Raw genomic sequence first — 5,713 nt, 5'->3', positions numbered from 1 at the left:
CACTTGATATCATTCCAAGTGTTAGTTTTATGATGAAATGATTTGTTCGTTCACATATTATATATTATTTATTTATTTATGAAATATTATTCATTTACTTATTTCATTTGTTTATGGCTTTGAAATGAAATAAAATGAAAGTAGGATTGTAAGTAAGTGAAGTAGGAAAACAAACAACATTTCGTAAGTAAATGAACAACATAAAATATAAAAATGATCATTTATATTGTTATTTAAATGAAGATAATTTTATTATTTCTATCATAAATTTAAAAAAAAAATTCATACAAGATCCTTCAATAAAATTTTAAAAATTTAGGAATAATTTTTTTTATTATATTTGATCCATGGTACCTCATTGAAATTTCCTTAGAAAAACCTTGCAAAATATTATAAAAAAATAACACTCAAAAAACTTCACTACCCTCTGCTTGTGCGTGTTCCCTCTTCTCCTTCAACTCGTAGCCACGCCACTTACTCACGCTCGCTGTTGTCCGTCGTCTCCTTCGCGCCACCATCATCATCGTGCCCTTCCCCGTCTCCATTCTTCAAGTGGCCCTTGTCTTCACCTTCTCGGTCTCGTGTTATTGGCCAACTTTAAACCCTAACTTTCTCCATTCTCGTTTTGCTTGCCAGAGTCTATCAGTTCATTCTTTAGTGGTGGTATTTAGCTTTGCTGTGTCTTGGAGTGCGTTCATGTTGATCGGGGTGGCAGTTCCATTCTTGTCGCTTCGTTTCAGCAATTGTTCTCATGGTGAGATTGAGAACAATTAGATTAGGGATTTTGCGATGAACATTGTGCCCTTCAGGTGTGGCTCGTTGCTGTCATCCCTTACATGATTTTTTTTTTTTATTATTCGCACCCAAATTTTTGTTAGCAATATTATATCGCATTTTAGTTAATTTGGCAAAACTTCCTCAACTTCCTCTTACTGTGTTTCTCGCTTGTGATTGCTTCCTTCCTTCCTCACCTGAACTGCTTATTCCGCTAATTCCCCCTCTGCTGCCTCTCTATTTTGTACAATGTTTTGATTCACTCATTCTGGAATTTCTCTAACATGGTTTTGCCTGATTTTACTTTCAATGGTTGTCTTTTCTTCATTTCGACAAGTAATTTTCCGTAGTAGACCCCGTTATTTGCTTGCTTTTTTTTTTTTGATTTTTTCCTGGGAAATGTGTCTACTACTTTCGTTCTTTGTCCCACAATTTTATTTTTAGATTGAAAATGGTGCTGAAAAAGAAATTTCTTGCCTTTTTCTATGGATTCTCTAATTGGCAGAAACGAAAAATGTTGATAGACTATGGTGGTTAAAATTTTGCAACTGTTGAAAGTATAATCACCACTGGTAATTTATCCTGTCACACTTGTCTTAAGTTTACCTATGCTTTTGTTCACGAGTGGGATCTTTCTGATAACGGTCAAACTTGTTTGGCAGTATTTAAGTTTGTGAAGCCCCCAGAGAACGATGAGAAGCCGATTGATCAAAAGAGCAGGGTTAAGTTGAAAATTATGAGTTTAAAAGTGAAAGGAGAAATGGAGTATGTACCAGAACTGGAAATGCATCTTTGTTGTTAGTTCTTTTAGTGGCTTTTGGCATGTATCTTTATAGTTCCTTCTTGTTTATGTGAGATTAAATTGAACTTCTTGTTTTGAAGTTGCATAGAATTTTCATGGTCATTTATAGTATCATTGATTGAATCAGATTTTTTAATTGGAATGAGTTGCTCATAAATTTATTGGCCTCCTTCCAGGGATTTAGGTCAAAACTTTGGAAATTTCACTGAAATCAAATAAACATAAAGAAAATGACATCCATTCTTTGACTTCCTTAGAATTTCTAAATTCATTGTATTTCAAATATTAATCTGAAAAAAGAAAACTTGGGATAAGGTAGTCTACACTACTTGTGATTCTATATAAGTACAACAATTAAATGCAAATGTTTCAGATGCTGAAATTTTGTTGTATGATGCCATTTGCAGTCTGAAGAGCAAAGCGATCAAGTAACAGTGGAGCAAATTCTGCGTGTTGTTTTCCTAGATCCTGAATGTCCTAGCCCTGTAGGATATAATCCCAAATATGTCATGTGACCTCTATCATTTATGTCTGCAGCTATCATTTGTGTCTGCAAATCTGTATTTGTGGCTCCTCTTGTCTATGCTTTCATGGGAAGCTCAAGAGATTCAGCCATAGTACCAGTGGCTGTGGTATACCTTTTACTTGGTACACCCTTGACACAGTATATGACTCCCAAATACATATTCTTCTTTCTTGATCTGCCTGAATTCTGGTTAAAAAGCCACTTCAATTCTAAAGTTTGAACTTTTAGATGAAGGTTCGGAATAGTAATATCTTTGTCATGCCCACTCACACAAGCCCTTTGCACTTGAAGTGTGGAAACTTAATTTTTTTTTTTTTAGTCTAATTGTTTTTCCTTTTTGAGTGGTGAGGACATGATCATGGAAACTCTAGTACTGTTTCAAGAATCCCTTCAATTTAAACTTCTAGGCTGTTTGACATCTATAACAACTTTGAACATGTTTGGTGCTGTCAATCTATGAGAATTTTTGCAGGCTTGGTTTCTTGATTGACTTCTTACCTCACGCTGCCATTGTGGGCTTTACAGCAGGAGCTGCTGTTACTATAGCCTTGCAGCAGCTTAAAGGACTCGCCTGGTTTGATAAATTTCTCTCCTTCTCCTTTGCTTTTTAGGTTTGATAAATTATTTGGTTTTAACCTCATAAAAGTTTTTTTTATGCACAAATCAGGAATGTCGTGAAGCCTGTGTGGACAAGGTTGTAAAACTGAAAATCATGTTTGATCATTTGAAGGTTGAATAAGATCTGCAGTCTACTTTTGAGGGGGACAACCATGTTATGATGCAGCAGGTACAATTACTGTTGATTATGAGATGCTATTTTTAGCATAATTTTTCATACCCTAAAAGTTATTTGTTGTGATGGTGAAGTAATGAAGTATGGCTGTGAAGGTTTCATATACTACTTTAGTACCCAACAGAGACAAAATAATTCTTAGCCTAGGCTAATAGTTTAAAACTTAGGCTTTTTTTGGTATATTGACAGAAATGAATATATTTGATTTATTCTTAAATTATATTATCTAGTTTATACGTGATATTTTTAAAAGAAAACTAATTTACTACAAAATCTATCAAAATTTATGTGATAACCAAAGAAAAAAAAAAAATAGAGGCATTTTTTTCGGATTGGAGGTGATTTGATTTAAAATAGGTGATTTGATAAATTTGATAAAAAATAGGTGATTTGATTTATATATAATCAAATCACCTTCAATCCAAAAAAATGACCTATTTTTTTAAATGCTATTTTCTAAATTGGTTGTAACTTAGATAAGGTTTAATTTAGAAATTTTACTTTCTAAACTGGTTCTAGTTACAATTGGCTTAGAAAGTCTTGGACTTTCTAAACTGCCCTTGTCTAAACCAGTTCCAGAATCGATTCAGAAAGCCTTTTTAAACTGCTTTACAAATATCTTTTTGTACTAGTGATTAGTGCAAATATTGAAAAGAATGTTCATTAAGTTGTTGCTAATTATATTTGTTAACTAGATAATATGGAATTAAAAAAAAAAACATACTGAGTTTTTCCTCATATGAAGTGATTGTAGCTGCATATAGATTTAGTGTGTGTTCAATTTTTAGTTTACATCTAGAAAAAGCATATTTAAGGGATTCAACTATTTGTTGGATTTAGCAAAAGTATATCCCAGATGTGATTTGAATATACTTTTGGGAATTACCCAAATAGGCCATTAGTTTTCTATCAACACACTTTATGAAAAAAGAGAACACCCATAACTTTTAAAAGAGTCTTAATTCATGAAATATGGAAGTTTATAAGATAGGATTTTTCTAAGACGATTAATAAGATTATTCATAATTTCTTACTTTCCAAGGAGCAGAATGTGGTAATGATTTTTCCGAAATTATTTTTACAATGATTTAATATGATTATGGCTTTTAGAAACTTAATGGTGGACTTGTATGGAGACCACACACTTTTATATAATTTTATCTTAAGTAAGTAAGGATGAATGAGAAGAACGAATATTTCTAGCTCAAGATACAAATTATTATAGTAAGAGCATAAAAACTGGATTTTTGTATGGGTAGCATATAGTTGTTTTCGTAAAGAATAAGCTGTATTGATTGGTAAAGTAAAAGGCCATCCTATTATTTTTCATTAAAGGAGTACTCTATAGATTTGAAATGAGTCAAGGATCTGCTAAAAATGATGTGTCTAACATTTAATATGAATTTTCAATTTCAAATAAACCAATACCATGATTTTTAATTAACCATCAAGTATGTCCATATATAAATTTGACGGTTATTTTATAATAACCATTAAATAATTATGGTATATTTTTACTGAACCAAGAGCTGGTATTTACTAAAATTACTTGACGGTTATTATGAAATAACTGTCTAATATATGAGATATTTGATGGTTATTTCGAAATAACCGACAAGCATTGTTTTCAAGGAATCAACAAATGCCAAACCTGAAAACCTTTACTTGATGGTTGTTTTCAAATAACTTTCAAGTAAGAGCCTCCCTTATTTGATGGTTAATAACCCATTAAGTAAAAGGGCTTTTAGTATATGACATCACTTTAATTGGTGGTTAAAAACTGTCAAAGAAGGTAAAAAATAATAGTGAACTTTGGTCTTTTTTGCAGTAGTGATGAAATAGCACAATTGTGTAAATATTAAACAAACAATATGCAAAATTAATAGAATAATTGTTTGAGAAAATTCTCTAATTAACACTGCGATATTTTATTGGCCATTATTTTGGCACATGGGTTGGATATGTACATAAAATGGGTGTAGTAAAAATATCAATAGAATTCCAGAGACAAGGAATGAAATAGGAAATATAGGCAATGTACATAAAATGGTTTATCCCCCCCCCCCCGGACCGGGTTTTTTTGGGTGGGGATCTTAGAGACTATCAGACAATATCTCTTTAATCTCTTAAGAGAGCCTTCAGGATCATAGTATGGGCCATGCTTTTTTCGGTAACATATTTCAACTTAATCATTTTCCACCATATAGTGGTGGCGTGAATGACCAATACCATGTAAAGCATTATAACGACCAATAGGGGGAACACCGAAGATAGCAAATGTGCACGTCCCACATGCTATGATCATGAGTGACAATGCTGACGAAGTTAAAAGCACGGATATCACCAGAAGCTTTTCGTACCCTTGTGACATTGTTGACAAGAAAAGTAAGAAGAGGATAGCAGAACAGAGAAAAAGGAAGGAGAGAAAGTTTTGTCACAAAAAAAAACCTTGAAACCTTCATTATGCTTCAATACGGGAGAGCCCTGATGTTCACCCTCTTCTATGGCACCCCCAGTAACGTAAATGCTGCTGCAAATGTTACTGTTGCAATTAATGCCGCCACTACAGATACTTCCCTTCTTATTCTATAAATTTCATTTCTCTCTCTACTATATCTTTTCTCATTTCATCATCAGTTGAATCATGTCTTCGCCTCTTGTTTTTTTTCTTATAACATGCCGGTCCATAACTCGTCCGCTCAACCTTGCTCCAATAGTTCGCAATTTTGTAAAACTGGGTTCTACGCCATCGAATGCAACAAGTCATATCATTTCTAATTTTTACCGAGACTCAATTATTAATTTCTAAGCAGCATTT

At 32.9% G+C, this 5,713-nt stretch overlaps 1 long non-coding RNA gene across 5 annotated transcripts; it reads left to right on the top strand.

Moving 5' to 3' along the window:
* The first annotated feature begins 441 nt into the window (after positions 1–441).
* On the top strand, positions 442–5,271 carry LOC129310955 (uncharacterized). 5 transcript variants are annotated; one of them, XR_008593195.1, is made up of 5 exons: positions 442–809; positions 1,280–1,346; positions 1,437–1,539; positions 1,984–2,676; positions 2,770–5,130. It is a non-coding gene; the product is annotated as an uncharacterized LOC129310955 (long non-coding RNA). The 5 variants fall into 5 exon arrangements; XR_008593194.1 differs by having other exon boundaries at positions 1,437–2,676; XR_008593191.1 differs by adding an exon at positions 5,152–5,271 and having other exon boundaries at positions 442–2,676; positions 2,770–2,889.
* The last annotated feature ends 442 nt before the right edge of the window (positions 5,272–5,713 follow it).

Source organism: Prosopis cineraria, unplaced genomic scaffold (genome assembly GCF_029017545.1).
Source record: "Prosopis cineraria cultivar Desert tree isolate PC_DT_omini unplaced genomic scaffold, ASM2901754v1 PC5, whole genome shotgun sequence".
Classification (NCBI taxonomy): domain Eukaryota; kingdom Viridiplantae; phylum Streptophyta; class Magnoliopsida; order Fabales; family Fabaceae; genus Prosopis; species Prosopis cineraria.
This window is presented reverse-complemented; position numbering and strand designations above follow the sequence as displayed.